At 45.1% G+C, this 27,043-nt stretch overlaps 1 long non-coding RNA gene across 2 annotated transcripts in view; it reads left to right on the top strand.

Moving 5' to 3' along the window:
* Positions 1-27,043, top strand: part of LOC141418160 (uncharacterized) — a 306,302-nt gene that overhangs the window by 108,037 nt on the left and 171,222 nt on the right. The window contains exon 1 of one of the 2 annotated variants that reach the window (XR_012442869.1): positions 9,960-10,021. The exons of the other annotated variant lie outside the window; for it this stretch is intronic. This is a non-coding gene — a long non-coding RNA (uncharacterized lncRNA). Of the gene's footprint in view, positions 1-9,959; positions 10,022-27,043 lie in introns of those variants that run through there. 2 annotated transcript variants of the gene reach the window in all.

The following is a 27,043-nucleotide window of genomic DNA, read 5'->3' as shown; positions in this document are numbered from 1 at the left end:
AGCAAGCTGACTGCCTATCAGCTTGCCCAGAGCTCTTCTTCAGTAGGGCAACTGGAAACTGACCGGGCATCGCCAACACCCATAGCTCTGTGGCAGGGTTTCCACACAAACCTGGGATAGGAATTGGGGTGATGCCACTCTAGCTTTCTTTAGTGGCTCTGTCACTCAGAAATGGTGGCTTTTCCTTGCCTGGGGGCTGGAATAGCTTTGTATAGCCCCTATGTGGCTGATCTGTTTGCTTCTCAGGTATTAGAACCCCAGATGTGCCTGTGCCTCCTACTCTATTCTTTGCCACCCCCTGGGTCATTGAAGATCACTTTTTTTTTTTTGCTTGCAGATGGCTCTAGGAAGGTATGTGACTAGCTTTGTGTATGCAACGTGGCTCTGTAAGCCTTTTCAGCTTGTGGAAGAGATATAACCCAAGAGGGACCTATAAACTTAGCTATCTTCTTATTGGTCTTAAGAAAAACTTGAGTTTTCCTCTCTTCATCACTCACAAGGGATGCTGAAGGGTATCCATCTTGCTGTTGTTACAATAGAGAATATTTGCTCAGTGTCCACTTTCCATTTTCCCAGAAAGATCAATTCTCCTTTTCAGAAAGACACTGTTTTAAGACAGTACTTGCACGGAAATCGACTGAGCTCAGGGCCAGCATGAGGCAGGCAGGGTGATCTCCAGGTGGGGCGTGGCTCTGTAGTCAATATTCCCTAACCTCTCAGCTCACCCTGGCTTTGCTCAGTCGATCCTCCCACTGCTGTCAGGAAGGCCTGTCCTTGAACATGGCCGAGCGATTCATTACCTGTCAGAAGCAGCCAGGTGTGTCTGCACATGGCTGCACTGGGGGCTCATTTAGTTGACTTAGTAATTAAAAGCAAACAAAGCCTGAGTGGAGACCTATTGGTATTGCTAGGGGTGCTGAGGCAGAAACAAGTGGGAAGACAGCCAGGTGCCAGAGCCAAGGAAGATGCAGGATCTGTAGAGGTTACAGAGTGTGCTCATTCCCAGAGTTGGGGAAGATGACTCTACTGTAGGCCATCTCGTTGGATCCACAGAGTTCCTGCTCTACTCTGGGCCTATTGTGGGCGACCCCTCTGTGCATGCAGTTGGGACTTCTGTGGTGAGAGAGATGAAGGGCAAGGCCTATCCTCAGATCTCTGCCCTGCTGGGCCCCTTCATCGAAATCAAACTAGGTGTTGGTGGCCTCCGAAGAACAAATTGAATTTTAGATATTAGGTAAGTGGAATTTCTGGGATTCAAACCTGGAGCTACCTGACCCCAAAGCCATGTTCTTACTCTTTTGTTCATAGTTTGGTTTGTGTGATGGATTGATATGAAATATCCCTCACAGGCTCATGTGTTGAAGGCTTGGTCCTCAGTTGGTGACACTATTTTGGGAGGTGCTGGAAACTTGAGGAGGCAGGCCTAGCTGGAGGAAACTGGTCACTAGGGGCATGCCTTTGACTAGTTTACCAGGTTCCCACGACCATGATGTTCTGCCCAATAGTGTGGAGCCAAGCGACAATGGACTGAACCCTTCGAAAACATGAGTCACAATAAATCCTTCCTCTCTTAGTTGTTTCTGTCAGTTATTTTGGTCACAGTGACACAAAAGTAAGTAAAAGACCCCAAAAGATATTTCTACACCCCTATCCCTATGAATGTACCTTATTTGGAACCAAAGGTCTTTGCATGCAGATGTAATTAATGATCTTGAGATGCAGTGATCACTCTGGATTATTCAGGTGGGCCCTAACTCCAACTGACAAGTGTCTGAATTATAAGAGAAGGGTCAAGGAGGATTTGAGACAGAGAGACAAAGCACACACAGAAGAAGAAGTGACCACTGAGGCAGAGATTTGAGTGTTGTGGTCACAAGTCAAGGAAGACAGTCCCCAGTAGCCAGAAGAATAAATCCTTCTTTAGAGTCCCTGCCTGGACCATCACCCTACAGGATTTCAGACTTCTGGCCTCCAGAACTATGAGACAATAATTTTCTGTTGTTGTAAGTAACCAGTTTGTAGTAATTTGTTACCACAGCCCCAGGAAACATGCATTGTTGTCTTAGTACATGTAAGATCGGGGCATCATTTTGGAACCACAGTGACATCATTTTGGATATTAGAGGCAGCCCTTGGCCGTGTGTGGCCTGGGCGTGGAGCCATGGAGCACCACACCATTTGAATTCTCTCTCCCAGCCTCTCAAGACATTGCAAGCAGACAGAGTCTCGGTGTCCTTCTTGTGCACCCTGGGGTCCCCAGCCATGGAGCACAGTGAAAGCTGACCTGATGTTGCATATATTTTTTATGAATGAATTTTGCTGAGCTTGGAGGCTGCCTGTTTCTTGCCTGGGGGCAATGGCAGGATCTTGGTGCTGTTTTGGGTAGCTTCACCGGCAGCTGACCTCACAAGAGGGTTATAAATAGCAGTTAGGGATGGGTTCTGAGTGCCTCCAAGTGGAAGCACAATCACTTGATGACAGTTGAACGTAGGGGAGACAGCACAATGCTGGGGGCCATTGCTTCTCTTCCGCTCTGACGGTAATCAGAGCAGGCAGATGTCTCCAACAGCTGGGGCTAATGGGCTGTCAGACGGGGCTGGGCTATCCTGGGACATCTTCTGTGCTCTCTGGCGCAGGTCCAGGCCAGATTGAGGGCAATCAGGCATGGGGCTGTTGAGGGTGGTGTTGGTGCCTGCTTTTGGAGGCCGTGCCCTGCCCTGCCCAGGAAACACTCACCAGGAGTGGGGGTCTGTTCTGTCCATCCTGGACGGTTTTATTTTTCATTTGTGGGAAATGGTCATTTGAATTATTGATAAGAGATTAAAACTAAGCTAATTCAGTTCAATTTCTCCAGTAGACAAAACTATTTATAATTAACCTAGAAGCAAAGGTCAATGCTGCGGCAAATGTCTGCGGAAGCAGAGGAATTGCAATGAGGAGTGGGTTTGTGTTAAGGTGGAAACGCTGCAAAACCATCTTGAGAAGCACTTTGAAAGGAATTTGTGGGTCAAGACCAAAGTTTGGAACCAGAGAAAAACCTTCATCTCAGCCTGGGGACTTTATGAGCAAAAGGTTTGGGGCTTGTTTCTTGAATACGTAGTCCTGAAAAGGAAGGGAACCACTGGATTCTGAGACATGTGTCCTCTGAAGTGACATGGCCATAGGGAAGTAGGGAGACCTGAGGTCTGGTTTGGCCTGATTTTGACTCCTGGGTCCCATGGTGAGCCAGGCAAAGCACCAAGAGTTCCAGAGTGACCTTGGCGTCTTTCTGAGGTGAAGAGGTGAGAGCAGCCCCTAGAGTCCTGTGTCTCTCCTCTTACCCCATACTTCCCTGTGGTTGTCATCAGTGATTTTGGAGGATGACAGGAAAGGGCTGGCGGGCACCTAGACTGCTCCTTTGTTCTCACACTTAACCACCTCCTGAAGGGGAGCTCCTATCTGTGGACTTAGGTCTTGGTGGGAGTCTTGGACTAGCGTACCGTTTGGTGACTGTGACAGGTTAAAGGATTCAGTAACCTGGCATGGCAGGAGTAGTTTTCCCAGCACGTACTTGACTGTATGTCTTTCTTGCTTTGAGTATGCCTGCATGCTTTGGGCAGGAAAAGCTTGGCTCAGTAACTTTGGCAATAACTGATGGTGAGGAGCTGGCATTCAACTGGACACTTGTAGTGTCATGGAAAGGAATAGGTCTTCTTTGCGCTTGGTGTTTTTTACTATTCTGAAGAAGCTGAGTGATGAATCACTTCTGTTGATTGTCGTAAAATATATTCAGGTATTACAAGGTCACAAAATATGTTTGTTTTTTGCCTTTTAGATTTGAAGTGCCCTTCAAAGACCCATGTGTTAAAGGTCTGGTCACCAGCTTAGGGTGCTATTAGGAGGAATGGACCCTTCGTTAGGTACGGCCTAGTGGAAGGAAGTTAGGTCATTGTGGGGAATGCCTTTGATGGGACCCTGGCCTCTTCCTATATCTCTCTTTTTGCTTCCTGGGCATCATGATGTAAACAGGTTTCCTACACCATGCACTCCTACCATGATACAGCACCTTCCTACAAGTCCAAAGGCACTAGGGCCAAAACAACCATGGACTGAAACTTCTGTGAGCCAAAATAAGCCTCTCCTCTTTTTAAGTTGATTAGTTCAGGTATTTTGTCATAGCAGCAGAAAGCTGAGTAACATTCTTCATTCCAGTTTCCTGGCACAGAGTTCCTAAAACGTGTAGAATCTCCGGTTATAAGAGTGTGGAGATTTTTTTTTAATGGAGATAGTAGAATTTGAACTCAGGGCCTTGTGTGTGGTAGGCAGGCACTCTACGACTTGGATCACACCTCCAGTCCTTTTTCTTTTCTTTTTTTTTTGAACAGAGTATCACGATTTTGCCTGGGCTGGCCTGGATCATGATCCTCCTATTTATGCCTCCTGCATATCTGGGATGACAGGCACATACCATCATGCCCAGTTATTGATCGATTGGGGGCTTGCTCACTTTTTGCCCTGGCTGAATAGCAACTTGCTCAAATGGCTGTTCTCCCAGTCTCTGCCTCCTGGTTAGATAGGATTACAGGCATGAGCCATCGTGCCTTGCAAGAATGTGTTTTGCATGCTGACAAGATGACTGGTGACTGGGGGACCCCTAGCTAGCTTCAGGTGGTGGCCAGAAAGACTGAGGCATAATTAGAGGGTAGAGACTTTGAGCTTCTCCTCCTAATCTCCAGGGACGGAAGAGAAACTGAAGGTTGATTACAATGGATGAGGAGTTAATCATGCCTACATAATGAAGTTTCCATAAAACACCAAAGCAGAGGATTGGGGCACTTCCAGATAACTGAACTCAGGGAACTTCCTGGAGGACGGTGCACTCAGAAGAGGGTGTGAAAGCTTCGTGGTCCTTTGCATATGCCTTGCCTTACGCATCTTTTCTTTTCTAGCCATGGATTAAACTGGGAAATGTAAGTAAAATGTTGTACTGTGTTCTGTGAATTGCTCTAGCAAGTTAACTGAACCTGAGGAAGAGGTTGAGGGAACCCCAATTTACAGCCAGTCAGTCAAAAGTTTAGATGGCAACCTACTATTTGTGATTGACTTGCAACTGGTGTCTAAAGTGGGGGGCAGTCTTGTGGGACTGAGCCCTTAGCCTGTGGGTTCTGATCCTGTCTCCAGGTAGACAGTGTCTGAACAGAATTGAATTAGAGGCTGCTCAGCTAGTGTCCTCTGGAGAACTGCTTGGTGTGTGGGGCACCCTCCCCTATCTGGTGTCAGAAGTACTGTATTAAGTTGTGTGGAAACAGAGGGAAAAACACTTAGGTGATTTTCCTACCTCTTTGGCAGTTTAACATCTATCTAGCAGCAAAACTTAAAAATCAAATTAAACCATCTGAGGAAATGCAATATGCAAGAAAAATTGTTACAGTAGTGTTAGGCCCCAGGCCCAAAGTCCTGGGTTCCATATGTCAGGTCTAGCCACTTGCTCCTGGTAGGTCAAATAAAGATACAAGCAACCAGTGGAGGTCAGAGACAGGAGATTGAATTAGCACCGAATGGGCACGCTGCAGGGAGAGGAAAGGTAACCTTTCAGCCCATCTTCTCTGTACAGACATTTGCTTCAGGTTTAAATACAGGAGAAAGGATTGGGGGCAGGGGGAGAACCCTATGCATAATAATTAAACGGTCCCAGACACAGGTGTCTTCCCATGGGTGGTCATAGGTGGTCTGGTTGCTCATTGTCTCAGGATTAGTCAGGTGGGGACTTGTTACTGTGAGTCATTGCTGGCTGGTAGGTGGTCTGTCCTGCAGAAGCTCTGCTGTTCCTTTCCTTAGGGATAGTTTTCCTTCTGTTATCAGTCAGTCCTGTCCTTCCTGGAACCCAAGGTGATTACTGGAAGGAAAGAGTGTCAGAGTAAAGGAGACAGACGGAAAATGGAGGCAGGGATACCAAGCTTTTCTTTTGCTTTCAGTTAATCCATGGACCCAAGAAAGGAGTCAGTGCTTTTCAGCAAAAGCAGTTTAAGCACTTGTTACAAAATGAAAAGGGAGCTGCTGCTTCTGCAATGGGGGAGTTGTGGCCCTTCCCATCTGGTCCTTCTTCCCCTAGGGACAGGCTGGCCTCTGAGGGATTGTGAAGACTCTCTAACCTAACTCCCAATCCTGGGGTGTGCTGACCTTGGTCAGAAAACCACTCAGTTATAGAGTTAACCTCCTTGAGGGACTTGAGATGGAGAGAGGGGAGTTGACGGGCTGGTGAGCTGCAGTGGGCTCCTGGGGAGGAAGGAGCAGGGGGTCTGTCTTGACACCACACTGCCTCTCTGGGAGCTGTTCTCAGCTCTGCAGATAGTTTGAGTCTTTGATTTCCTGAGAAGCAGACTCTCCATGAGCTCTCCCCACTGTGAGGCTGACTGGTTCCCTCAGACTTTGTTTTAGCCAAGCTTCACCATGCCTTCTGTCTGAGGGAGCCCAAGTCTTGTCTCTGGAGGAGAGCCAGAGGGGAGAGACAGAGTATGCCAGGTGCAGGGCCATTGTTTGCTGGTGGTGCTGGGGCCTTGCCCTGTGAAATGTGACTGACAAAGCCCTGGATGCTTTCTTCCAGAGGTTTCACTTTCATCTCATTTCTTGGAAGCCTGAAGCTGATTTTGAAAGGAGCTGATTGGGATACAGGGCTAGCCCAGGAGTGCCTGGTGATAACCAGCTCCGGGTTCTGCTGTCTGCCTTTCTTGCTTGGTCTTGACCCTGCAAAAGCTCTTGTTTCTTTTTTGGTGGTACTGGAGTTTGAATTCAGGCTTGTGCTTGGTAAGCAGTCACTCTACCATTTGAGCTATGCCCTCCATTCCTTCCTAGCCCTGCCAGCCCTTTTTGTTTTTAGTTATTTTCTAGATAGCGTCTGTGTTTTTTGCCTTGCTAGCCACAAACTAGTCATCCTCCTACCTATGCCTTTGCAAAGGTAGGCTTGAGCCACAGTGTCCTGAAACTCTTGGCTTCTTGACCTGTGTTTTCCTTCCATTTATTTCACAAACGCTTCGGCACATATCCCCTAATATTGCACAGAATTTACATGCTTGTTATGTGACTTGTTGATGGTCTGTTTCCAAGCCTATGCCCAAAAGTAGGCTACTCCAGAGCAGGGGTAATTGTCCAGTTTTGTTCTCTGCTGAGGTTCAGGGAAAATCTCAACAGATGTTTTTAAATGAGGAATGAGCAAAACGATAGCATTTCCTTACCACATATCTGTAGGTTTGTGCTTTCCTCTGGGAGGTAATCCTCTGTTTTTTTGTTTTGACGAACTTTGGATAGAATTAAAGTTCATAGGCCCCCAGATGGGGTATTAATGTTTGCTGAAGGACTAAAAAGTATTTCTTAAAGATGGGATTCATATTGTTTTTGAAATAATGTCTTCCTAAGATAGTCTGTGTGCATTTCCATGAGAGTCCTTAGGATATCAACATCCTCAGCTTTCTAGTTTCAAGTGTGACCCTGGATTATTTTATAGACTTTACCCTCATCCTCCTTAGATTTCAACTTTTTTTTTTTCAGTGCTGGGATTTGAAGTCAAGACTATGGTGCCTGCCATTTCTAGCAATAAAGGAAATGCAAATTAAAACCACACTAAGATTCCACCTCACCCCTGTTAGAATAGCCATAATTAGCAACACTACCACCAACAGGTGTTGGCGAGGATGCGGGGGGAAAAAGGAACCCTCTTACACTGTTGGTGGGAATGCAAACTAGTACAACCACTCTGGAAAAAAATTTGGAGGCTACTTAAAAAGCTAAACATTTGATCCAGCAATACCACTCTTGGGGATATACCCAAAAGACTGTGACACAGGTTACTCCAGAGGAACCTGCACACCCATGTTTATTGCAGCACTATTCACAATAGCCAAGTTATGGAAACAGCCAAGATGCCCCACTACTGACGAATGGATCAAGAAAATGTGGTATCTATACACAATGGAATTTTATGCAGCCATGAAGAAGAACGAAATGTTATCATTTGCTGGTAAATGGATGGAATTGGAGAACATCATTCTGAGTGAGGTTAGCCTGGCCCAAAAGACCAAAAATCGTATGTTTCTCCCTCATATGTGGACATTAGATCAAGGGCAAACACAACAAGGGGATTGGACTTTGAGCATATGATAACAGCGAGAGCACACAAGGGAGGTGTGAGGATAGGTAAGACACCTAAAAAACTAGATAGCATTTGTTGCCCTTAACGCACAGAAACTAAAGCAGATACCTTAAAAGCAACTGAGGCCAATAGGAAAAGGGGAACAGGAACTAGAGAAAAGGTTAGATCAAAAAGAATTAACCTAGAAGGTAACACCCATGCACAGGAAATCAATGTGAGTCAACTCCCTGTATAGCTATCCTTATCTCAACCAGCAAAAACCCTTGTTCCTTCCTATTATGGCTTATACTCTCTCTACAACAAAATTAGAAATAAGGGCAAAATAGTTTCTGCTGGGTATTGAGGGTGTGGGGGGAGAGGGAGGGGGTGGAGTGGGTGGTAAGGGAGGGGGTGGGGGCAGGGGGGAGAAATGACCCAAGCCTTGTATGCACATATGAATAATAATAATAAAAAACAATAAATTGTGGGTAACAATATGTAAAAAAAAAAAGACTGTGGTGCTTGCTAGGCAGGTGGTCTGCTGCTTGAGCCATGTCTCCAGATCTGATTTCTGCACTTTTGAACTCTCCTCTCCTCTCTCAGAAATATACCAGTCTGCTGTGTTTAGTGGGATTTTGGAGCAGTTTTGGATGAAGTTTTTGGGCTTTGTGAGCATGCTCTTCTAGTAATGAGCTGAAACTATTTCATTAATTTCCTAAGGACCTTTTCCTTCCTCAGCTCGCTTTATTTGTAGACACTGGTCAATGCTGCATATAAATTGAGGTCTCAAAAGGCTAACTTAACAATTAATCAGAGGCATCACTAAGCCCCTCAAAATGGAAATGGTCCCCTGATTGTGAGGGAAAATGTACCTTCTGAGACCTCTTGTTATTGAAGATGTGCCCCTTGCACCCCTGGAGGGAATCTGGAGTGAACTCTGTTTATAAGGGTCCTAAAGGGTGAGGAGTATTCATACATCAAAGACATAATTCTTAGCATTTTGTCATATCAGCTTTTCTCTTTCTTCTCGTGATGCCAAGTCTTGGAGGAAAATTGTCTCTGTCACTCAGGAGTGCAGTAGGCTTGATTTAGAAAACATGCATGAGTGTGATCCCCAATGGTCACTTGTCTCCACTCTTCTCACTGAACCTCTTCTAGGCTTCTATAAGATATGCAGCATCTGAAACCCCTGCCATTTGTGGTCCTTCCTGTACCATCAGGCTTCTGACACCTGAATTCCTGAATTGTCTCTTTACCTTTTATAGTTCAGCTCTCATCTTCTCTGAGCATGTAGTCTGGTCTTATGACTATCTTGGGTAAGAATCCTCAGTAATTCCCCACTGTAGGATGATGTAGGAGCTTCCAGGGCCCTGCCAGACCCTGGCACTTCACCACAGCACCCTCTCCCCACTTGGATTGGACTCTTCATAGTGCCCTTCACTGCTACACACTCTCTCTCTCTCCCCTAAATTCTGCCTCCAAACTCTTGCTTCTACTATTTCTAGGGTGGCCCCCATATTTATTGTCCCAACCAGGATTGCTTGGATAATGAAAAGGGACTCTCTTAATAGTTATTCTGGGATAATGGGCACAAATTGGATGGTCTCAGGAAATCAGAACATGTGGTCACCTTTGCTATGTCCTTCTCTTGTTCTTTCCTTCTTCATCTCCATTCTCCATCCTGCTAAGTTCAGCTGTGTGGTCTCCTGCCCTTGGTGGCTTTGTTTCCAGGAAAGGAAGTTTCTCTGGGTGGAGTCTGAGTTTTTAAGTCAAGGTTATAAGGCTCCATGCCAAAGGCCCTTTGTTTCCCCAGGTTTGTGCTTACTACTGGGGTAACTTCCAGTATGTGGTGGTGCCCGGATTTAGAGGACAGGCTCTGCAGCAGGACTCCTGACTGTTGGTACCAAGAACTGTAAGGTAAGGAAAATATGTTGCCCAGTTCTGTATGTTTGTGCATACGCATTTGCCACTCCTTTTGACTTTCTGAACCCCCTTATTCTTTTAAAGCAAAGTCCATTTCTTACTATACATAATTGAAAATGCCAGGTATGTGCTTTCCAGCTTGCATCCAGGGTACAGGAATGGTCCATTTGGACTCCAGACTGGAAGAGGTGGCAGCTGTGACAGTGGGCCGTGTTCCTAATGGTGCTGCCCCATAACAGGTATTGGTGGCAGCTCCAACTGAATTATCTGCTGGTGCTGCAGAATTGGTCATAGCTTCTTGGGTCCACTTTGGGAGCAGAAGTGGGGATTTGTTCTTGGTGGTGTACCTCTCCTGGTGATTCTAGCAGCTTTTAATATCCTTTATTATAAAACACATTAGCCACAAGCAAAAGTAGAGAGAAAAATCATGTAAAGAATCCTAACCCCTGCGTAACTCACCAGATTCAACAATCACATACATTTGTCATTTCAGTCCTCTTCTCCATTCTTTTGAAAAATGTTTTCCTTAGTATATAATAGTTGTACAGGGGATTTCGTTGTGATATTTCTGTACACATGTACAATGTAACCTGTTTGATTCATCCCTTCCACTTGTTCTTTCTATCTAAAGAATTTTAAGAATATTTCATTCCTAATGTTTCAGTACAAATCTCTAAGAAACAAGGACATTTTCTTATATAATTTTACTATTTTTCATCTTACCTGGTAAAATTAATAGTAATTCCTTATTTTCTATTCAGCCTATATTTCTCTGATTATCTAAAAACATACCTTTTATCACTGCAGTTAAGCTGGATTTATACCAGATCTAAACTTTGCATTTAGTTTTTATGCCTCTGAGGTCTCTCACTTTGCTACATTATTGACTTGCTTTGCAGAAGAAATCAGCTCTGTTGTCCTTTGGAAAGTCTCACATTCAAGATTCTTCTGATGACTTCCTTGTGGTATTGTTCCAGCTTGTTCCTCGATCCCCAGTGTAGGTTAGAAACAGGAAACTGATCTGAAGACTTGATCGGGGTTCAGGTTTAACTGTTTGGGCAAAGAATATTTCTTGGTGATGTTGTGGACTTTACTACATTATGTTTAGGGGCTCATCAGGCTCATGTCCCCACTTTTAGGGCTGTTGCATTTTATTAGTGGTTTCATTTTGTGGCAGCCTGAATCCTTGATTGAAGAAGTAGATTTGCCTCTTACAACAGCAGGTAATTTAAGAACACTAATTTTGTATCCTGCTGATATCTACTTCCTCCATTAATTTTTCACCTGTTTTAGCATTTTCTTTGATCATCATTTGTTCAATATTTTCTAATACATTTCTTTTCTCCTCAGTCCAATAGAATGATATGTTACAAATAACCCTGATTAAATTTTAAAATAGTTTCTTGTTGCAAGAAGTCTTGGCAATCCCTTCTTACTTTATATAAAAGTACTACCTGGGGCAAGATCTAAAGAAATAGAAAGATTTCAGCGCCTTCTTACGCATCTGCAACTATTACAGATCTCTGAATGTTGACAATCAGACTGAGCTTGAATAGAACAGTTTATTTTATCAGGGCAACACAAGCTGCTGTAAACTTCTCCCCTCCCCAAACTGTCAGTGGCCGATTATAATGGAAGCTTTTGTTTTGTTTTACATTTTGGATGCCCCTGGTTACAGAGACCCAGGATCTCTTGATTCCTTCATCCCCTGGTCCTGTGATTTTTTTGCATCCAACTTGAAAGGAAGAGAGGGTAGAGAAAGTACACCTGCCTTCTACCTGCCTTAGTCTTGTTCCTTTTCTGAGCATTAGTCACATGGTCAGTCCTAGATGCAGAAAGGGCTGGGAAATGGCGCGCCTCGGTGGGCAGCACTCCCCAGGGGCGATTCTGTACTGTGGAGGAGGGAGTACACAGTCTCATGGTAGTTCTGCCATGACTCTTTTTTTTTATTGTTTTATTATTCATATGTGCATACAAGGCTTGGGTCATTTCTCCTCCCTGCCCCCACCCCTCCCTTACCACCCACTCCATCCCCTCCCTCTCCCCCCCATCCCCTCGATACCCGGCAGAAACTATTTTGCCCTTATTTCTAATTTTGTTGAAGAGAGAGTATAGGCAATAATAGGAAGGAACAGGGGTTTTGCTGGTTGAGATAAGGGCCTAGCTATGGTGATGCAATCCACACATGGGAACTCTGGGTGTAATATCCCCGGTGGATTTCCCTTTTGTTGAAGCCTTTGAGAGCAGACTTCTCATTTTGCTAGGTGTTGCTTGGCATGCCCTTTCTCTGAGTATTTCCCTGATGTTCCTGTGTCCTAGGGAGGGTCTGTATTTAGATCAGGCTTGGCCAGAACCAGCTGAGAAAAGTATTTTGACATTTTGTTGAAGGCATGCATCGTTTTGGATCCCTCAAGAAATTTTGTCAGTGATCAGAAAAAGGTTCTTTTCTCTAAAGAGAGGACCTTCTTCCTCTTCAGTGTTTTTACAGTTTTATAATTTATTTCCTAACCTCCTCTGCATTTTCCAAAGTTTGATAACAGCCTATCACATAATTTGTACCAATTTTTTAAAGATGTGGTTATGGTTTGGATTTTAAGTGTCTCCCAGAGGCTTCTATATTAAAGGCTTGGTCTGCTGTTCATGGTTCTATTTGGAGCTGGTAGAACCTTTAAGAGGTGGGTCCTGGTGGAAAGAAGTGAGGGTACTTGGGGCAAGCCATTAAACAGGAAATTGGGATCTCAGCCTCTCTTCTCTTGTTCTTTGCTTCCCGGCTGCCAGAAGGTGAACATCTCTGCTTTGCCACATAGACTCCCTTGCCATGATTCTCTATCTTGATACAGGTCTGTAGCAATGAGGCCAAGCGAATATAGGCTGAAACCTCCTTATAAGTTGTCTCAGGTATTTTGTCACAGCAGTGGAAAAACTGACTTAACACAGACACATTGAAACAAGTTTTCAGAAAACCGACAGCTTTCAGATACAATGGTTTCTCTTAAAACTTCCCTGCAAAATTTAAATGTCACCCAGCTATTGTCCTTTTCTGAAAATAGCCCTCTATTTGTTAGAACTCACTATAATGTGCATTGCACTGGTCTCTAACAGTTTAATATGTCTTTTTGTTTCCTCCAGCAAGTTTAGAAGTCCCCAGAGAGAGGAGAGATGTATTTTGATGAGATCAGGCCTGTAGATAAGAGATGGATCTTGGATCTTCCTTTATCCTTAGCTCAGAGTTGGTCACAAATATTGCTTGGTGGGTTGGTAGGCAGCTCTGTAGTCACCTAGGTAGAAAGGGAATCATGAAGCTCAACAACTAGAACTTACAAAAATGAAAGCTGCACTTGGTTTTGAGTTTGGTGGGATGTCGTAGAGTTGGTGGCCTCTGTCATAGTGTCCTCCTTATAAAGAATCTTGGTTTTCTCTGTGTACAGAGGACAATAGACTAACTGTGTTATATAAATCCCAGGCTTGAAACTGAAAGACCCATGTAAATGTTTATAGAAAAAGACGTGCATCAAGTAGGGCAGGAGATGAGTAGGTAATGTTGGTGTCAGACAAGCCTCTGGTTTCGAGTGTGCTTGCAGCCCGAGGGGAAGAAAACCAATATTGTAACCGGGAAGAATCCTCGCATCTGATGACACCATAATAGCCTAAACAATGACAAGTTCCATAAACATCACAAATGGGAGAATTTGCCTTGAAGTTCCTTCTGGGATCTAATTTAAAGGCACATTGTGGTGAAACTGAGGTCAGGAGGGAAGCAGACATCAGTGGAGAGAAATGTGTTGCGACAGCTGAACTCTCCCAGCCTGTGGGGCTCGCTGTGGGAAGAGGTGCTCCTGGGAAGTGGCCCTGGAAAAAGAGGGCCCCAGCAGCAGCAGCAGCAGCCTCTGAGGACTCTTGCCACCAGGTGATGCAGAACAGGAGCTGTGCTGCCTAGGAAGAGAATTTTGAGTGAGAATATTGGGGTAAGTCCTCCCTCTGACATTCACTATAGTTGAGTGACCTTGAGCAAGTCAACAACCACATGAAAAATGGAACTGAAGGGAATCCTGCTTAGGCTGCTGCAGGGATTAAAGGCGATCACATCTCCAAAGGGCAAACAGGGCTGCTGCACTGTCATTTGATTAACAAGGAGGGATTGGCCAGGGACAGTTTATATTGGGTTATCCAACCTGAAAATTTTTCATGTGCAAAGTTTTCATAGTTTCAGAAAGACAGTCTTTTCTTTTTCTTTTTTAATCAGAGTTGTAAATTTGAAGTTGAAAACAACTTCAGGTCTCATCTAGAACAATGTGTGTGGGCAGCCTGGTTTCTTGTGGATCTGTGGATGTCTTGTGACTTTCTCGGGTCACCTAAATGTGGCCACAACTCCAACACTGCCATGAGTTTAGCAAGTATAGAGCATGCAGAGAGACACTTAAATTAGAGCCTGCAGCTCAAGGAGGTACTCAGGCTGCGTGTCATTCTGCAGTGTGGGTCCAGTACCTGCTGTAGATCTCAGGAGGTCAAGCAAGAGGTTGCTGCCAGCTCAGTGATGACATCTCTGTGTGTTCCAGCTACACGTCAAGCTGTCCCTGTCCCCATCCAACTGGAGACAGACTGTCTGTTTATTTTCAAAATGAGGTTGACTTCTTCCTGTTCTGGATGGTTCTTATTTTACCAGAGTCCTCTGGTGTCTCTTCCCAGGACTGGAGAGAGATGTACATGACACAGTTGAGACAGAAGCATTGACAGGATTGGGGAAGCATGTGGGGAGTACATGTGGGTCTGTATGGCTCTAAAAATCCTGTTGATCTTTCTGGAAATTACATATGTGTGTGTCCTTTGTCTTCAGATACATCTTTTCTTGGGATTTTGCTGGAGAGAAGGGCTGGGTGGAGGTATTTAGCTGAGCACCTTTCTAAGAGATGAGTGGAGCTCCCTTTATGTGCACTATGGTGGGAGGATCCTCCTTTTAGAGAGGAGCCTGGGAGGAGGGGAGGATGGTGTGAAGTGGGAGAAGGTGCAGCACTGCACAGATCTGTTCTTTAAGGCATTAGACTAGAGTCTCCCCTGGAACTGTGGGAAATTTTTGTGGCCCTCTGTGGTTTGGAAGCTTATGGAGCTATCACAATGCGCTTTGTGAGTAGGCTATGGGAGCTGGGTTTAATTTTATGTCCACAGGGAGATTCTGGCAATGTGTTTCAGTGGTGCAGAATCATTATTTACAATGAAGCACTTACAGAGAAGTAGTGAAGTTAATGGAGGTTTCAGTGGAATTAGCCTTGTTAAGTTCCCTAGTGACACAGCCAGTTCCCCTCACCAGCAGCCACATCCAGCAAGAAGGCGGGGTACAGCATGAGCACAGTTTTAGATGCAGATAAAATGGAGAGGGACCCAAAGCAGCAAGCAGCAAGATCTTCACGTACTGGCCTGTGGCTGGCCTTGCTGGCCAATAGCCTTGCCTGAGCTCACTTGACCCTGGCAGTTCCTGCAGGGAAAATACTGTTAATTCCACTGCCCAGCCTTGGCTCTGGCTGCTGCTGTCAGAGGCTGGCCCTACAGCCCATGGGTAGCAAGGTGTGAATCACCCTGGCACTCACATTCTCTGAAGTGGCCTGCAGGCAATTTACTTGAGCAGGCATGGGCCATGAGAGTCTTGGATCCATGGGCATGGTTGTCATGTCTACCCCATATTCCATAGACTTAGGATCCTGGCAAATGTGGGTTTGAATTCAGATTCTACTGGATTACCTTGAACATGTTACATAGCCTCTTGAGCTTCCTTTTCTCTATCTCTACAATGGGGACAGGACTGGTGGAGTGGCTCAAGTGGAACAGCACCTGCCTAGTGAGTATGAAGCCCTGAGTTCAAACCCCAATACTGCCTATCTGTCTATCTAATTGGGACAATCATGGCACCGTAAGATATGAGTTGTTGGGAAGACTGGGTGGCTTCCAGTATTGTAAGCACTGAGTGCTGTTCCAGGGAAAGCAGGCCTTCACTTGGTAGCTGTCAGCTTCTGTTACCTCTCTATATTCCATGGGTCTGGGATAGAGAGCCCAGACTACATTTTCTGTGTTTCCTTTCCAGGTTATACCTAGAGGAGACCAGAAGGTGGAAAAGAGGAGGAAGCTCCTTCTTCAGTCTCTTGTTCTTGTCCTTCTCTTCCAGTGGTGTCTCCAAGGCAGGGCAACTGGAGAGGTTGGATCCCTCCTCACATTGCCAGCTCTTCCTTTCTCTTAGACTCTAGGTTTAGTGACACCATTGCTTCCCTTGGTTACTCTTAGCCCTGGGAGGAGGCATTGGCTTCTTGCTTTTCCTAATCTCTGGACCACCTTGTCTCTTTATTGTCCTAGTACCTGTGTCAGCAGTTCACAGTGCTAACCCTCTCTTGATTGAAGGACATAGTGCTCCATGCCAGGACTCTGATCAACATCATGGGACTGCGTTAGTCATAACAAGAGCCTTGGAATAGACCAAGCAATGTCTGTACATCCTGACCCCAGCCCTTGCACCCTGTGTGACCTGAATACTCATGCCTGCATCTGTAACATGGGGACAGCTAACAGACTCAACTTCATATGGTTGTTGTTAGGATGGAATGAGATGAAGGTAGAAATAAAAGGCATAACACAGTGTGTTCATGAGCAGAAGCACAGTGTAAGTGTCCTTGGCTTTCTCAGTTTGGCCTGAGGAGTGCTGGAGGTACTACTGGACAGGGTAGAGGTGTTGGAGCTAAGCTGGGTTGTCTGTGGGCAGCAGAGATCTTTGGGGGCCTAGAAGGTCCTTGGACAGGGAAAAACTGAAGCATTTCTTTTCCCCTTACCCCAGCTTACCTCAGAGCTTCTTAGTTAAACACCAAGGACTGGGCCCTCCCTAGGGTCACCATGTAGGAGGACACCATAAATTCTATGGCCTTTTCTCTCAGTCTCTAGAACTCAAAAATGTGAGGATGGGTCAGTGCCTCAGTCTGGAAGCCTCCAGTGTGGCTTTTAAAATCTACTTAGTCATTCATTTTACCTCATTAGCCAATGACCTAACACCAACCTATAATGTTATTTTCTGCTCAGAATGACACTCGTGGGGTTTAGAGAGCTAGAATATTTTATTTGCTTCTCGATGGCCATACTTCCAGCACTTGCTTGCTCAGACCCTCCAGTGGGGATTGGTGGCACTGGCCCCGCCCTGTGAGTTATCTGAGAGTTGCAGGGCCTGGGAGCCAATCAATGTACCATCCCTCAAGTCCCTGTGGAATGCCATGTCAGCATCCTTGCTGTAAATGGCTTTCCCTGGGCCTTTTATCTCTAGAAGAGGAGTCACGTTGGACACACAGACTTGGCAAACCTTGGAAAGACCTGAATCAGCAGAGACAACTTGCCTCCTAAGCAAGTAATCTGGATGGCATAGGCCTGCTTACCTGGCGACATTTCATCAGGTCCTAATTTTCCTAGGGTGGCCCTAGGGAGCTATACCTGGGGACCATGTGTTCTGAGAAGCTGAAGTGACCCACAGTGCAAGGTTCCCCTCTTCCATCCGCCTCCACCATCGAGAGCTTACCTGCCTCATGCCATTCTCTCCTTCAGCCAGTCCAACTTCATTTCTACCCCAGCCTTTGCCCACTGTTCTCACCTTGTTGAGAATGCCCTTCTCTTGCCATGAATTCAGATTCAGCTTGTTCTTTCAGGCTCTAGGGAAACTTCTATGGCTGTCCAGTGTCCTCTTACCTATCTCTTTCCTGTCCTCCTCTGTTTTGGATAAACATCATTGTGTTTGCCTGAATTGCTTCTCCAGGTCTTTGTAGGTGTCAGGCTGAAGTCTCTTCACTGGTTTGTGATTGCATGACCAATCCTTTTGGGGTGTGGATTTCCCGAGCTTTCAGTGTGTTGCTGTGTGGGCCCATTGGTGTGACTTTCCTCATCTGTGGGTAAGGGAGGACCCCCCCCCCCCCGCCCTGTCGATCAAAGTTTTCTTAACCTAACTGTGTCAGAAATTCCTGTGAAAACATTTAAAACTGTAATTCTCAATCCTTACCCTCCAATATGCTGTTTTGGTAGATCTGAAGGAAGGTATTGGAATATGTGTTTTTAAACTAGATCCCCCAGGTAATTCTATACCCAGAAGAGTTTGGGAACCCTGGCCTAGAATAACACACAGTTACTCTCACAGCTGTGCTGCGTCTTGCTCTATTTAGTCAATTTCATTTTATGCTTTCTGTCCATTGTTCTCACAAACCATGGAAATAGTCTGGAAACCCCAAAGCTTTGTTGCCCAAGGCGAAGTTCTTATCCCCTTGTCAGATAGGAATAAGCAGACGATAGCTCCACACCTCCAGTCCCAAGTAAGGAAATGGACACTGCACCCTTCCCATCAAAACGATTTAATTATGGCACCCTTGATTTTTTAATTCCCTTATAATCTAAGCTTTTGGGAGTACCTTAGCCAAGAGTCATTCAAGAATCTTCTTTGCACTAGTCAATTACTGCTAGAAAATTCCAGCAGCAAGAGTTCTGTCTTGTTTTGCATTGTCTCCATGATCTGCCCTTCCTGACTACTGGAGTTGCTATCTGCCTTTTTCTCTTTAGGCAACTGGTCTTTCTTACTTTAACGCTTAGAACAGTGGCTTTCAACCCTGGCTGCACACTTGAATCACATCCTGAAATCCAGGCCTCTCACACTAAAATCCTGATCTGGTTGGTCTTTTTTTTTTTTTTTAATTAATTTTGTTTATTGTTGTGCTGGGGGGTGCATTGTGGTATTTACAAAAGTTCTTACAATAGTGGTTGGTTAATACTGGAGTGAGGTCCCGATCTTGGTCTTGATGTGCTGCTGGAATTGCAAAGCACCTACAGCAAGCCACACTGCTCACATCCATGGATGGAGTACCAGGGGCGGTAGATTAGAGCAATATTTAAGAAAATGCAAACACTTATGCACAGTTTAGAATTTTTCTTACTGAACTCTAGATATTTATCACCATCCACATTCCTTATGGTTTTTTCCCAGATAATTTTAAAGATGACACTGATGTTGCCTGTAGATCTCCGTCTTCTGTTGTTGACTCCTGCAGTTGGTACTGCTTTCCTGTAACTCTACTTGTCGTCATCTAAGGTTTATCTACTCCTTATTTTTTTTTAATTAATGAGGGGAAGCTTAATGTTCTGCTCGCCTCAGTTATCTGACTGTTCTCTTTGCAGAGCATCTCAAAGAAAAGAGAGAAAGTTCACAGCCATCCCCTGTGTTTTTCTTTATCATCCTCTTCCATCTGACGTATTTCCTGGGCTGGGCAGCATCATTTTTCTCAATGGCATGGAATGAATGTTATTTATTAGTACAACACACCCACACCCAGATATACCTGCCTCACTCCGCTTCCAAAAGAGGACCATGTTCTTTATCCCAAATGCTGGAAGATTTTTGCTCTTTTAAACAAAGTGAGGCTCCTTTACACACTCCAAATGGAGGCTGCACATCTCACTTATTCCTTCTTTTCTCCTCCCTCTGCCCTGAACCTTGTGTTAAGACTTGCTGGCCTTCAGGAAACATGTATTAAATTCAGCTGAATCTCTCACTTCTCCCACACTGGGTCCACTCTGGAAAGGAAGTGCGAGGAATATTAGTGTCAGGTTGTGCGTTCTCACTTCAGTAGGCTGTTGCTGTCCTTGTTGGTGACACTTCGTGGTTTCACAGACCTTGTTGTAGAGTGTTTGCCCCAGGACAATAAGCTTGCTGTAGAAGCCAGGGATGGGATTTGTTAATATGAAAGTGTGTGATTCAGGCACACTCTAAGATTTCCAAATGAGTGTCTTGTTCCTTTAGAATGGAATTGCTTTCACCTTGTGCAACTGGTTTACAGGATTCATTAATTCTGCTATTAGAAACAGATCCCTATTAAAGTCAGTTAATAAACTCTGATCGTGTCTTGGTGGACCTGAAAGCTAGGAAATTCTGGAGCCTGATAGAGCAATGCCAGCAGGGTGTGTGTGAGTGTGTGTGTGTGTGATACTTCTTCAGTCCATTGGTGGGGGTAGCTGGCTTCTGTCACTTATACATGCAGTGAATTCAAGGTACCACAAAGGAATCTGTTGCAGGAATGTAGAGAATAGGGAGAAAAATCCATGTAGCCTCTGTATTTTAGTCTCAAGGCAGGAAAAGCTGCATTGTATAGAAAGATTAAATATATGAGAACAAAATGCACCCCAGACTTGACATTATGCTCTCTTCACAAATCTACCATGTGTGAAGCTTGCTTCCTCTCAGCCCTCATAGTCCAATATAGTAGCCACCAGCCACACGTGACTATTGAGTCCTTGAAATATGACCAGTCCATGTGAAGATGTTCTGTAAGTACAAAACACATATGGAAGCTTAGAGACCTTGGTACCAATAATAGTCAACGGAGTGGGTGAATTTGGTCAGGTTACCTTGAATGCATATATGGACATTAACTTTTTATATTGATTGCAATGTTTTAGATATATTGATGTTTAGATACATTTAATAATGAAATGTATTATTAAAATTAATTTTACATTTCTTTTTTCCATTAAAAAATTGGCCAGATGTAATTCAAAGTTGTGGCTTGCACTAGTGGCTTAGATTCTACTTCTATAGGACAGTGTAGAGGGTGAACTCCGCCCTGCTGGACAGGAGACTGATGACGTTGCCTAAAATGTGGGTCTGGGGTCAGGGTGCTCATGACCCATGTTAGCTTCTCCCATGCTCAGAGTTTGCTCTTGCTGGAAAGCCAACCAACAGAAAGTAAACCAGATGGCCCAGGGGAGCCATCCTACAGTGGCCTTTCCCATGTTTTTATTCTTCGTTCAGACCAGAAGTGCATGCCCTAGCCTGGCCAGCATGTCTAGAGTTTAGGAAGCATTCAACATACACTTAATTAGCATCTTTTAAGAGCCAGGTGCTCTCCTGGGCAGTGAGGTAGGTGCAGGAGTGGACATGGCAGGTAAGCTCCTACACTCCTGGAACTCACATTCCAGGGATGGAGACAGATTTTAAACAAGCGCATCAATAAATGAGAAGATGCTTTGGGCAGGGATAGTCAGATAGATGTAAAATAAAGCAGGGACATTTAGTCGAAATTGTGGAGGTGAGGAACTACCTTAAGCCAGGTAGTTTGGAAATGTGACATTGAGCTGAGATTTGAATGACTAGAGGGAGCCCACCAGGTGGAGATGTGCAGGCCAAATGCTCTAGGTAGAGAGATCAGCTTATGCAAAGGCTCCAAACTTAGTGTATTAGGACCAGAAGCAAGGCCCATAGGAAGGGGAACAATAGGAACTGGAATGGAGCTGTCAGGGGACTGATCACCCAGGGGCTGGTAGCCATGGTGAGGAGCTCTGACTTTAGTGTAAGATGTGGGAGCCCTGCAGGGCTTCCAGCAGGCAGTGATGCGATCACTGTGGCTCCTCTGTGAAGGATGAACTACAGAGAGATGGTGAAGCAGAGATGCGATTTTCAGGCAAGGCTGATGGTAGTGAGTGAACCAGGATGATGCAGTGGAGGAGCAAGGAGGTGACTGAAGCCCAGATTTATTCTGTGGCAGAGCTGTCTGCAGTGGCTGACTGTGTGGCTGCAAAGGGTAAGAGATAGTCATGTGGATGACACCTGGATTTTATCCCAAACAAGTGGATATTTGGATGGAGGAGTCCTTTACTGAGTTGGAAAAGCCTGGAGAGGAATAAATTTTGCCACAGGAGGGAAGAAAGAGTTATCAAGAGTGCAATTAAAGACATTCCTTTAGACCTTTAAGTGGAGACACAGGAAGATCTTGGGTCCATGGTACAGAGAGAGCTCAGAGGAAAGGTCTGGGCCTGGGATATAAATATGGAAGCCTTGGGCCCCTATGTGGCATTTCAAATCACAGTTCTAGATGGGACCCAGGGGTGTGAGGGTAGATGGGGAGTGGAAGAATCCCAAGAACTGCAGTGCTTAGAGACTGAGCAAAGGTGGAGGTGAACTGGATTGAAGGCTTGAGAGTCAAGCCTGGAGACATCTAAAGCTCCTTATCCCTAGTTGACTCCGGGTAGGAGCCCTTGGATAATTCATGGGTGAAGAGTCCCCTGGCCCAGGAAGGCTGAGGAGTGGATAGGGAAGAGAGCATCTTTCCTGGAGGATGCTCAGGAGACTCTCTTGCTGTTTCTGGGATGGTTGGTTCAGAATGCAGTTTTAGTTAGGTTCTTATTCATAAGAGTAACCTAGGAGGGCTTCATGGTAGAGGCAAACCTTGAAGGGCAGGGAGAATTAAGGTGGGAGAGGACCCTCTAGGAATGATACCAGAATTCGAGCAGTGAGCATGGGGGTCTCATGGGGAGTGAAGAGGAAGGGAATTATGAAAAGGTGGAAATTAGGTAAATGAGATAACCTGTCCAGTGCCTGAATCAGAACTCCATGGAACTTTTTAAGGTCATGGTTTTGTGTAGGTGTCTAAGGGAAATAAATGTAGCTGGACAGGCCTGTGACTGCCTGCTGGGAAAGAGTGGAATTATTTAGGAGAGGAACGATGAGACACAGGTGGTATTTGGCAGTGGTTCATCTGACACTGGGAGAGGGAAAGGCAAGGAAGTTTCTTTATTCCATTTTTATTAGCATATATTGTTATACAAAGGCGTTTCATTGTGATATTTCCATATAGGCATTCAATGCACCCTGATAAATTCATCCTCTCTGTCACTCATCCTTACCCCTCTTCTTAGAACAGTCTCAATAGGCTTCATTGTTCTATTTTCATACACGTGTGTAAAGTACTTTGACCATGTGTATACCCCCTATGCCCTCTCCCTTTTCCCTCCCACTAGTACAGGGCCTGTTTGACATTCCTGTCATTTGTTCTTAAGGACTAGTTCCACATATGAGAGAGAAAATGCAATATTTGTCTTTCTCAGTCTGGTTTATTTCATATAACATGATTTTTTTTTTTTTGGCAGCACTGGGGATTGAACTCAGAGCCTGATATTTGCTAGGCAGGTGTTCTGCCACTTGAGTCACTGCTCCAGCCTTCATATAACATGATGACCTCTAGTTCCACCCATTGTCCTGCAAAAGGCGTAACTTTATTCTTTATGGCTAAATAATATTCCACCGAATATCACACATTTTCTTTTATTTTCATTACCAGTTGGTGGGTACCTTGGCTGATTCATATTTTGGCTAGTGGACTAGTTCTCCTGTACACATGGTGTGAAGGCATCTCGACTGTATGTTGAATCTCTTCCTTTGGATGCGTGCTCAGCAGTAGTACAGCTGTATCACGTGGAAGTTCTAGTTCAGTTTTTTGAGGAACCTCCATACTGATTTCCATGGTGGCTGCAGTAATTTACATTCCCAACAGTAGGTAAGGGCCCTTTCCCCATATCCTCTCTAGCATTTATTGTTGTTCGTTCTCTTAGTGATCGTCATTGTACAGGGATGAGTTGGAACCTCGGTGATGTTTTGGTTTGCATTTCCTTTATGGCTAAAGGTGTTGAACATTTCTTCACGTATTTATAAGCCATTTGTACTTTTTTTGAAAACTGTTCAATTAATTTGCCTATTTATTAATTGCACTGTTTACTCTTTTGGTATTTAATTTTTGGAGCACTTTATGTATTTTGGATATTAATCCTTTATCTGATGAATAACTGGCAAAGATTTTCTTCTCCATTCTGTAGGTTTTCTTTCGATACTGTGCAGAAGCCTTTTAATTTGATGCAATCCCATTTTTCTATTCTTGTGTTGTTCTTATATTCTGAGCAATTGGGGTTCTATTCAGAAAAGCATTACCTAGGCCTGTGTCTTTGAGAGTTTTTCCTCTGTTTCCCTCTAGTAGTTTCAAAGTTTTGAAATACAAATATTGTAGCTGTCTTGTCCAGTGGAGGTCAGCAGGGCTGGAGACAGACCTGAGAAGGCTGTGCCATGTGAACTAGAGATTACAACTGCATGGAGACCCTGAACTGTGAGCGGGCCACCCCAATAGCTGCACCCCCCAGGATTCAGAACCTCAGCAGCAGAGCCACACAGTCAGGTGCAAGCAGAAGGAGTCCTCAGCTGGGGTTTCCACACTCACCCCAGTTTCCACATGCGCCAAGGTTATGGAGGGAAAGTGGCCCCTCCCACATGTAGGGTGCCCTGTACAGCCTTGGAATAACTCTCCATCCTGCATATGCATTGCTTCTATTTGTGGAATTATTTATCAACTGTCTGTGTCCCCAAATCAGCCAGACTGCCACAAGGGTAGCTCTGCACTGTGATATCCTCAAAGCACAGCATCAGGTGTGGCAAGCAATGGACGCTCGGTGTCTAAGGACTGAGTGAAAGGAAGCTAATGGTGTCCTCTAGGTCTGGCCTGTCAAGTTGGGAGCAGCTCATGCAGAGCAGAAAGTCTGACTTTCCATTTTCCAGTAGCCCCTCATGGTCATAAGGCGGCTGCTGTGGAGCCCTGCATTTGGCACTGCAGGTAAGAGTCCTGGGGCTGATCCCCTCTCCTTCCTGCAGTCTCCTTTCTGATCTGTGAACTGCTTTTATCTGACCACAGAGTAATCTGGAGTTTGTTTCTACACAATCTTCTCTCTCTCTTTTTTTGGTGCTACCTTGACTTGGGGGGATGACCAATATTTCTTTGAGCTTTTGAAACTCCAGATCTTATTTGTTGAGGCCATTCTACCAAAGGTGGTATGCAGGCCCAGGAAGGGCTGTTAGAACATGCCACATGGAGTACTTAGCACGGCAAGCTATACTCCTGCACTCTCCTGACCCCATCCCAGCACCTTGTTATCCTCTGAGGTCATCTTACCTACTGATGAGGCATGGATCTTGACTCAAGGTCATATGACCTATTCAAAATGACTGTCCTTGGCATGAGCAGACAGAGCTACTATGTGCTGTGTGTTCTACAGACCAAGGAGTCTAGGGGTTTCACTGGCTTCCTCACTCTTCTGCTCTGTTTCTAGGTTCGGTAAGTTCCATTTGTGAGCATTGGGTGGGGGGCGGGGCAGAGGAGTCAGTGCAGGGCCTGTGCGTCCCTTGTGGTGTTTGGGTTGTTAAACAGGCCCCAGGGTCTCTCCATCTTCTCTTTTGCTCAGAAGCACAGAGGGGACAGCCTGGAGAGATCCCAGCTGCCTTGTTCCTAGATGTCCTCTTTCAATGACTTTGGGGGAGGCATGAGGGGAAAGAAAATTCCAGAAGTCTTGGTTTCACTACCAGGCTTTCAAAGTCATCCTGAAGGGTACAAGCCAAGATAGCTTATTTAACTTTTCTCTTTCATTTTTTATTTTATTTTTAACACTGTGAAGTTCACACAGAAGTCCCTTAACATCTGGACTTCCAGCTGCAGGTGTTTTCATTGGTTCCAGCCCCTCACTGGCCCTCAAGCCTGGATGGGTTTGAGGACAAGATGACAAGAGTCATGTCTGGTAGCAGTTAATTGGCTTGGACCATCAGGACTGGAGACTGAATTCACCAGATGTGCCCCAGATGGAAGGCATGGCCGTGCTCCATCTGAGCCTGTTCTGCCTGGACTGCACCTTCTCCCTGCATCTCACCCTGTAGGGTCTACGTGTACTCAGCACCCTGGCTCTTTAGAAAAGCCTATGTTCTGTTCTGTTGGGAGATGCACTGCATCTGAAAGATAGAAGAGTTGTATGCTCTAGTTTGGGGTGATAACACTGATAGAAGTTAGAATCCTGGAGGGGAGGGGGCACAAACTATCTGACTCTTGGAAGAAATAAAACCTCAGTTGAGGATTTCATATTTTATACCTTAAGAACTGGAAGTTCAGTGTAGACCCGATAAGGATTGATTTGAAGCTGTGTGGTGGGGAAGCCCCTTCTTTCAAGCAGTTTGTAGTGCCTGAGGTGTGGAGACAGAGGTAGTAAACTCTGGAGTGGGAGAGACACGGTCCAAGTACCTGAGCGGCTGAGGGCTGGAAGCTTGGGGTGGGAAGTTTCAGGGTGGAAATTGAGAAGGTTTTCCAGAATGTGCCATCTTGAGCATAAAAAGACACCATCTCTATCTTCAAGAGCCAAGGTGCATTCATGAACTGCGAGCAACACTGTCTCAACATGTGACTTAGTATCCCTTAGTTTCATTTGGCTTTGCAATGAGACATGGCCCTCTTTCTAGGGAAACTTCAAGAGGCAGCCATGCAGTTCTCCTTGCCTGACCTTTTTACTGAAGGCTTGTGGCTTCCATGCATTGCTTCAACAGCCCATGTATCTGTAGCTCTTTTCTAGTTATAGACTGTCCTCACTGACTTTCAGAGGCAAAATCCAGCTGGTAGAAAGAGACAGAACAGAGTTACAGGAGGGAGAAGCAGCATGACTGATCTCGTCAGAATTTGAGCATCCCCCTGTGTGGTTTAGCATCTGTATGTAGAACATCCTCTTTGATCACTCTGTTTATCCTCTATCATCTCAATTGTAAGAAGAACTCCATCCCTGTGTAGGCAAGTCTAAAAGAATTGTTCAAGAAAAAAAACTCTCTGAAGAAGAATGCTATTTACAGAAATGCAGTTTGAATGCAGCATCCGTCCATACAGACAGTTGAGGCAGGCAGTACTCATGGGTCATGCTTACTTTTCAAAAGCAGCAGCTTCCCCTGAAGGTCCAGAGCAGTTTAGTTACAAGAAGTAAATATTAGCCCTGTTCACAGAGAAGTGAGGAGATATCCTTTCTGGCCTCATCTCCAGACCGCACAGATGACTGGATGGGAAGAAGCTATGGAACAACAAAAGGAATCCTGTGATTGTTGTGAGGAGGAACTTGGAGGTTGATGTGATGCTCATGAATATCCACAAACTTATTTTGCATATTCATGTGTGTGTGTGATGGACAGTCCACACTGGAGAAATTTCCTGGTGCATCCTCACACAATCCTCTCAGCCATGATCCTGGGCAGTGTCTACTCCAACCTGGTGGACTCTGCAAGGACTGGGCTCCCTTAGGTGACACCTGTCTACAGGATCACTTGGAGTGCTTGTCTTCCTATCCATGCACAGCAGATACCCCATATAGGTGGTTCAAAGTCCCAACTGGAAAGCAAACATT

Source organism: Castor canadensis, chromosome 16, assembly GCF_047511655.1.
Source record: "Castor canadensis chromosome 16, mCasCan1.hap1v2, whole genome shotgun sequence".
NCBI classification, from domain to species: Eukaryota; Metazoa; Chordata; class Mammalia; order Rodentia; family Castoridae; genus Castor; species Castor canadensis.
The sequence above is the reverse complement of the archived record's forward strand: the minus strand, read 5'-3'. Positions and strand labels throughout refer to the sequence as shown.